This window comes from Hypanus sabinus, unplaced genomic scaffold, assembly GCF_030144855.1.
Source record: "Hypanus sabinus isolate sHypSab1 unplaced genomic scaffold, sHypSab1.hap1 scaffold_810, whole genome shotgun sequence".
NCBI lineage: Eukaryota > Metazoa > Chordata > Chondrichthyes > Myliobatiformes > Dasyatidae > Hypanus > Hypanus sabinus.
The window spans coordinates 186,737-192,756 of NW_026781663.1; positions in this window are offsets into that span (position 1 = coordinate 186,737).

Below are 6,020 nucleotides of genomic sequence, written 5' to 3' on the forward strand. Positions count from 1 at the left end.
GTACAAGATTCAGAAAATATACTCTCTGAACTATGTTATCGAAACCCCTGACAGGAGGAAGCCGAGCCAGTTGGTACACGTTGATGTGCTGAAAGGTTATCGTGATTCAAAAGCTGCTCCAGTCGGTGCTGTCACGAAAACAAATGAGGCTGTAAGGATTAATAATGAGGGGCCTGAGCATCTTGAACAGATAAATATAGTGCCCACCAGACTAGAAAACTCTGTTATTTTGGCCAATTTTGCTGAGAAGGTCACGCATCTGAAGCCTGGACAGAGGGAACAGCTGACAAAGCGAATTGTCCGGCATGCAGATTTATGTCTAGACGTTCCGAGGAGATTCGAGGGAACAACACATGATGTTATTGTTATTTCAGCCCAGACTATTAAGCAGCCCCCCCCCCCCATCGGATGAATTTGGAAAAGATCAAGCCAGTGGAAAAAGAAATTGAACATATGCCAGCTGCTGTTATTATCCAGGAATCTTCCTCAGCATGGGCATCTCCATGTGTGGTTGTCCCGAAGCCTGATGGTAGTGTAAGGTTCTGTACAGATTACAGGAAAGTGAATGCCATCACAAAGTCTGATGCTTATCCTATCCCAAGGGTGGATGATTGCATTGATAAAGTGGGTAAGGCGAGATACATCACCAAGATTGACTTGCTTGAAGCATACAGGTGTGTCCCTTTAGCTGACAAGCTCGAGAAATTTCAGCATCTGTCACTCCATCAGGGTTACATGAGTATAATGTCTTGCCTTCTGGAATGAAAAACGCTCCAGGGACATTTCAGAGAATGATTAACTCAGTGATTAAAGGGTTACAGAACACAGGGACTTACACTGACGATTTAGTGGTTTGGAGTGATACGTGGGAGGAGCACCTTGAGGCTGTGGAGGAACTATTTAAACGGATGTCTGCAGCCAATCTCGCCGTGAACCTCGCCAAAAGTGAGTCCAGCCATGCCACGGTCACGTACCTGGGGTATGTGTTCGGACAGGGGCTGCTGGCTCCTGTGCAGGCGAAAGTACAGGCTATTTCTGTAGTTCCAGTCCCGACTGGTAAGAGGGCATTGAGAAGGTTTTTGGGAATGGTGGGGTACTATCGGAAGTTTTGTAAGAACTTTGCTGATATTGCCCTCCCTCTTACAAAGCTCTTGCAAAAGGATGAAACGTCTGTGTGGAGCAATCCTTGCCAAGAAGCCTTTAAGAGTCTGAAACCTATGCTGTGTTACCTCCCTGAGTTAAAAGCACCTGACTTCGAATCCCTTCTCCCTGGCAACCGGCGCAAGTGACGACGCCGCATGGGCAGTCCTGCTGCAGAGAGCTGAGGACGAAATTGAACACCCAGTGGCTTATTTCTCTAGGAAGTTCAATGTGCACCAGAGAAATTATTGCACTGTAGAAAAAGAATTACTGTCACTTGTTCTGGTGTTACGATATTTTAAGGTTTACATTTTTCTGGCACAGAAGCCATTGATTGTTTATACTGATCACAACCCCATTGGTATTTTTGACTAACATGAAGGATAAAATTTAAATAGTTATTAAGTTGGAGTCTGGTGTTGCAAGAATTTGATATTAAAATGCAACATGTAAAGCGAACTGACAATGTACTTGCTGATTGTTTATCTAGATGCTAGATATGAAATTATATCTGTGTTACTCTGTTAGTTAATGACTGCCTCTGTATTATATTAGATTCTGTAATGTGCCGCAGGTAAAAATTCTTTTAAGGGTGAGGGTGTTATATGTGACGAGAAAACCAGTTGGAGATGGGGTCCAGAGTTGTCCCCCCTGTGAACTATGCTGCTAACAATAGACAATAGACAGTAGGTGCAGGAGTAGGCCATTCGGCCCTTCTAGCCAGCACTGCCATTCACTGTGATCGCGGCTGATCATACACAATCAGTACCCCCGTTCCTGCCCACTCCCCATATCCCTTGACCCCGCTATCTATAAGAACTGTTTCTCTAACTCTCTCTTGAATGCATCCAGAGACTTGGCCTCCACTGCCTTCTGGGGCAGAGGAATTCCACATATCCACCACTCTCTGGGTGAAAAGGTTTTTCCGCATCTCTGTTCTAAATGGCCTACCCCTTTAACGAGAGAGAGTGAGATGAAGAGGGGGGAGGTGTCCTGTTGCAGATGGGAGAGAGAGAGAGAAGGAAAAAATGGATGATTTAGAATTCTGGCTTCTTCGCTAATTATTGACTTTTAACTGCAAGGACATTTGGCCTGTTTGTATGGATCTCTGCTGACACAGCAGAGTGATGCCAGGTGTCTGCTGAGACCGGAGGGAGTGGCCAGTTCGATGGACATGATCAGTTGATGGATGGCTGATACCCCGTCAGGGGAGATAAAAGACGGGTCTGCTGAGACACTGGCAGACACGCCACGAGACACTGCAAGAGTGTTGTGCAACCACAGGAAGGTGTGGGCTTGGAGGACCGAATCGGGAGATCGGTCACAAAGCTCACAGGCGTGACGGCAAGACCGTGGGGTTTGGTGTGCGTGTCCACTCACGCCAGACGGACGAGTCCACCACGGAAGAACAGTCCAGCCGAGAACGAGGGGTCATAAACCCGAACGACCACATCAGTACAACGAAACAGAAAACCGACGGAAGGTCTCCCTGCTGCGAGCTGGCTCACATTTCTCTCTCTCTCGTCTCTCTCTCTCTCGTCTCTCTCTCTCTCTCTCTCTCTCTCTCTCTCCTCTCTCTCTCTCTCTCTCTCTCTCTCTCTCTCTCTCTCTCTCTCTCTCACTCTCTCTCTCTCTCTCTCCTCTCTCTCTCTCTCTCTCTCTCTCTCTCTCTCTCTCTCTCTCTCTCTCTCTCTCTCTCAGTCACAACAGCAACTGCCTCGAATTAAAATTAAGTGAACTAAACTCTGCATCATCTTAAGACTATTCATTTAACCCTAGAATACAATATAGCTAGGTTTTGATTCTTATTTCATGCTTCTGTATTTATCATTGCTGTGCTGTCTTTACGACAGTTATTTAGTTTATAATATTTTCGCTTAGTAATTCATTCAATAGTATTTTCTAGTTAGAATTAGAAGTGTTTAAAGTGTATTCATTGCATGTAAAATACATCGGCATGCGATGACGTCACATCCGGTTTCGCCGCGTCTTGTGGGAAAACACCGGTTTGAAATTAGCGCGAGGGTGGGGGCTTTCCACGAGGCTCACCTGAGCAGAAGCAGTTTTGCAGGCATGAGAAATCACAGTGAGAGCAACGCTGTAAGTTAATAGATAATCGATATATTGAACTAAGATGTTAATGCCGATCCTGTTAGAAGTAACGACGGTAGATAATGTTTATGCTTTCGTTAGTTAAAGAGTCGCGGATAGTTTGCATGGAAGTGTATTTAAAGTAGTCAATGGAGCAGGTAAACTCTCCCTGTATACTGCACCTTAGTGTAATGTAGTTATAGTCACCTTTGCAAGTATTTACACTTGAAATGTGATATTAAGGAAGGAACAAATACTGTATCAATCTTGTATTGTTTTATCAACAGTTTTCACCATATGTTAATGTGAAGAGTGAACAGTAAATGGTTAATCTTACTGCGATCTGGTTCTTATTAACTGGTTTATCTCGACGTTAAATTCGGCGTTCGTTACACCCGAAGGAGAACGTTACAGTGAAAAAGCGGCATTATCAGGTGTTTCAAGTGCTGCAATGTCAGCTCAATCCAGCATCAAGTCGACGCCGCCCAGCGACAAGGGCAGTAAATCGACATCAAGTAAGCCCACCCAGGCGTTATCAGGTGTTCCAAGTGCTGCAATGTCAGCTCGATCCGGGATCAAGTCGATGGCGCCCAGCGACAAGGGCAGTAGAACAACATCAAGTAAGTCCACACAGGCAAGAGCCAAGGCAGAAGCCGCCAAGGTGCGACTGCATTACGCCAAACAAGAAGCAGTTTTGAAAATGAAACAGGCCACCAGAGAAGCCGAAATCCAGAAAGAAAGGGCCGCCAGACAAAGAGAAGAGGCTGCCAGAGAAGCCGAAATCCAGAAAGAAAGGACCGCCAGAGAAGCCGAAAAGGCCGCCAGAGAAGCCGAAACCCAGTTGGAAATGGCAAAAATATCGACAGAGTTGCAAGTGCTGCAGCGAGAAAGTGAAGAAGAAGCTGCCATGGTGGAAGCAGAGTACATAGAAGAAGCTGAAGGGTCGCGTGATCTGACCGAAACAAGTTCTGCTTTAGAAAGGACCAGACTGGAACGCACGAGCGACTATGTACAATATCAAGCAGACAGGCAGGCTCGTCTCCCCTCTCCATACCTATTCGATAACTTCCCCAGCTACGAGGAAGAAAATTTACCCTCGCGGCTCCGCGATGAAGTCAAGAATGAAAGAGCTGACAACCGATATACTTTGACACCAAAGTTACAAAGTTCGATGCGAAGAGACGCGGAGGTTGAATCCAGGATGGCAAATTCCATGAGAAACGTGCGTTCTCAGTCATATAGGCGCCAACGTACTTCTCCAGCCCGCATGCCGCTTGCAGCCGATCCCACGCTGCAGTATTTAGCACGACGGGATCTCGTCACTTCGGGACTGTACCAGTTTGACGATAAACCCGAAAATTACCGTGCTTGGCTCTCCACATTCACCAACGTGATTGACGGGGTCCAGCTCAGTGCAACCCAAAGGTTGGACCTTATGGCGAAATGGCTGGGGAAAGAATCACGCGACCAGGTGAGACGCATGCGTTCAGTGTACATCAATAAACCTGAGCTAGCCTTAAGCGAAGCGTGGGAGAGACTTTGGGAGAGATATGGGGCCCCCGACATTATTGAAGCGGCGCTATATCGACGTCTGGAAAACTTTCCTAAGGTGTCAGCCAAAGATCACTTTAAGTTAAGAGAATTCGGAGATTTACTCATGGAGATCCAAGGCGCCAAAGAAGATGGCTATTCAGCTGGTCTAGTATTCCTAGATACTCCATCCGGGATTAGACCAATTGTGGACAAACTTCCATTTGGGCTGCAGGACAAGTGGCTGACTGTTGCCTCAGAGTACAAGGAAGACCACGATGGTCGATTTCCTCCCTTTAAGCACCTCACTAGGTTTGTGTGCAAGGAGGCGAAGAGGCGAAACGACCCTAGCCTTGTAGGTCCAGGAAGCAGTTCGATTTACACCAAGCCAGGCAGATCCGTTTCGAATGTTTTCAACATTGATAAACCCGTGTCAGTGCTCAAGACCGAAGCCCTTACAACTAACAACGACCCTGGCAAGTATTGTCCATTGCATAACAAACCTCACCCCCTGAAAGCATGCAGAATGTTTAGGGAAAAACCCCTTGAAGAGAGGACGGCTCTTCTCAAGGAGAAAAGAATATGTTTTAGATGCTGTTCCTCAACCTCTCACCTCGCCAGAGAGTGTACGATCGCCGTGAAGTGTCCGGAATGTGACAGCCCAGATCACGTCGAGGCCATGCATCCCGACCTGTCACCGCAAACCGAGAGTGCTCCTTCACCCCCACAACAGGACGGCGGGGAGGGAGAGGCTCACTCTAGGTCAATAGCTGTCAGCACGAACTGTACAGAAGTTTGCGGTCAAGCTCAGTCAAGTCGTTCTTGTTCCAAGATCTGCCTCACTAAGGTGTACCCTAAAGGAGCCAAAGACAAGGCCATCAAAGCCTATGTGATTCTGGACGATCAGAGCAATCGTTCACTAGTCAGTCCAGAGTTCTTTAAATTGTTCAACATTGAGAGTGAGCGGTTCCCATACTACCTCAAAACTTGCTCAGGCAACATGGAAGCCCAAGGAAGGAAGGCAGAAGGCATCCAGATCGAGTCCCTGGATGGTAAAGTCGTCATCTGTCTCCCTCCGCTCTTAGAGTGCAATGAAATCATGAATAACCGCGCTGGGATCCCGACACCAAGTGCGGTGCTACACCAGCCGCATCTCCACCACATCGCCAAACACATCCCAGAACTGGATCCGAAAGCGGAAATACTCCTGCTATTAGGAAGAGATGTTATCCAGGTACACAAGGTTAGGCAGCAGATCA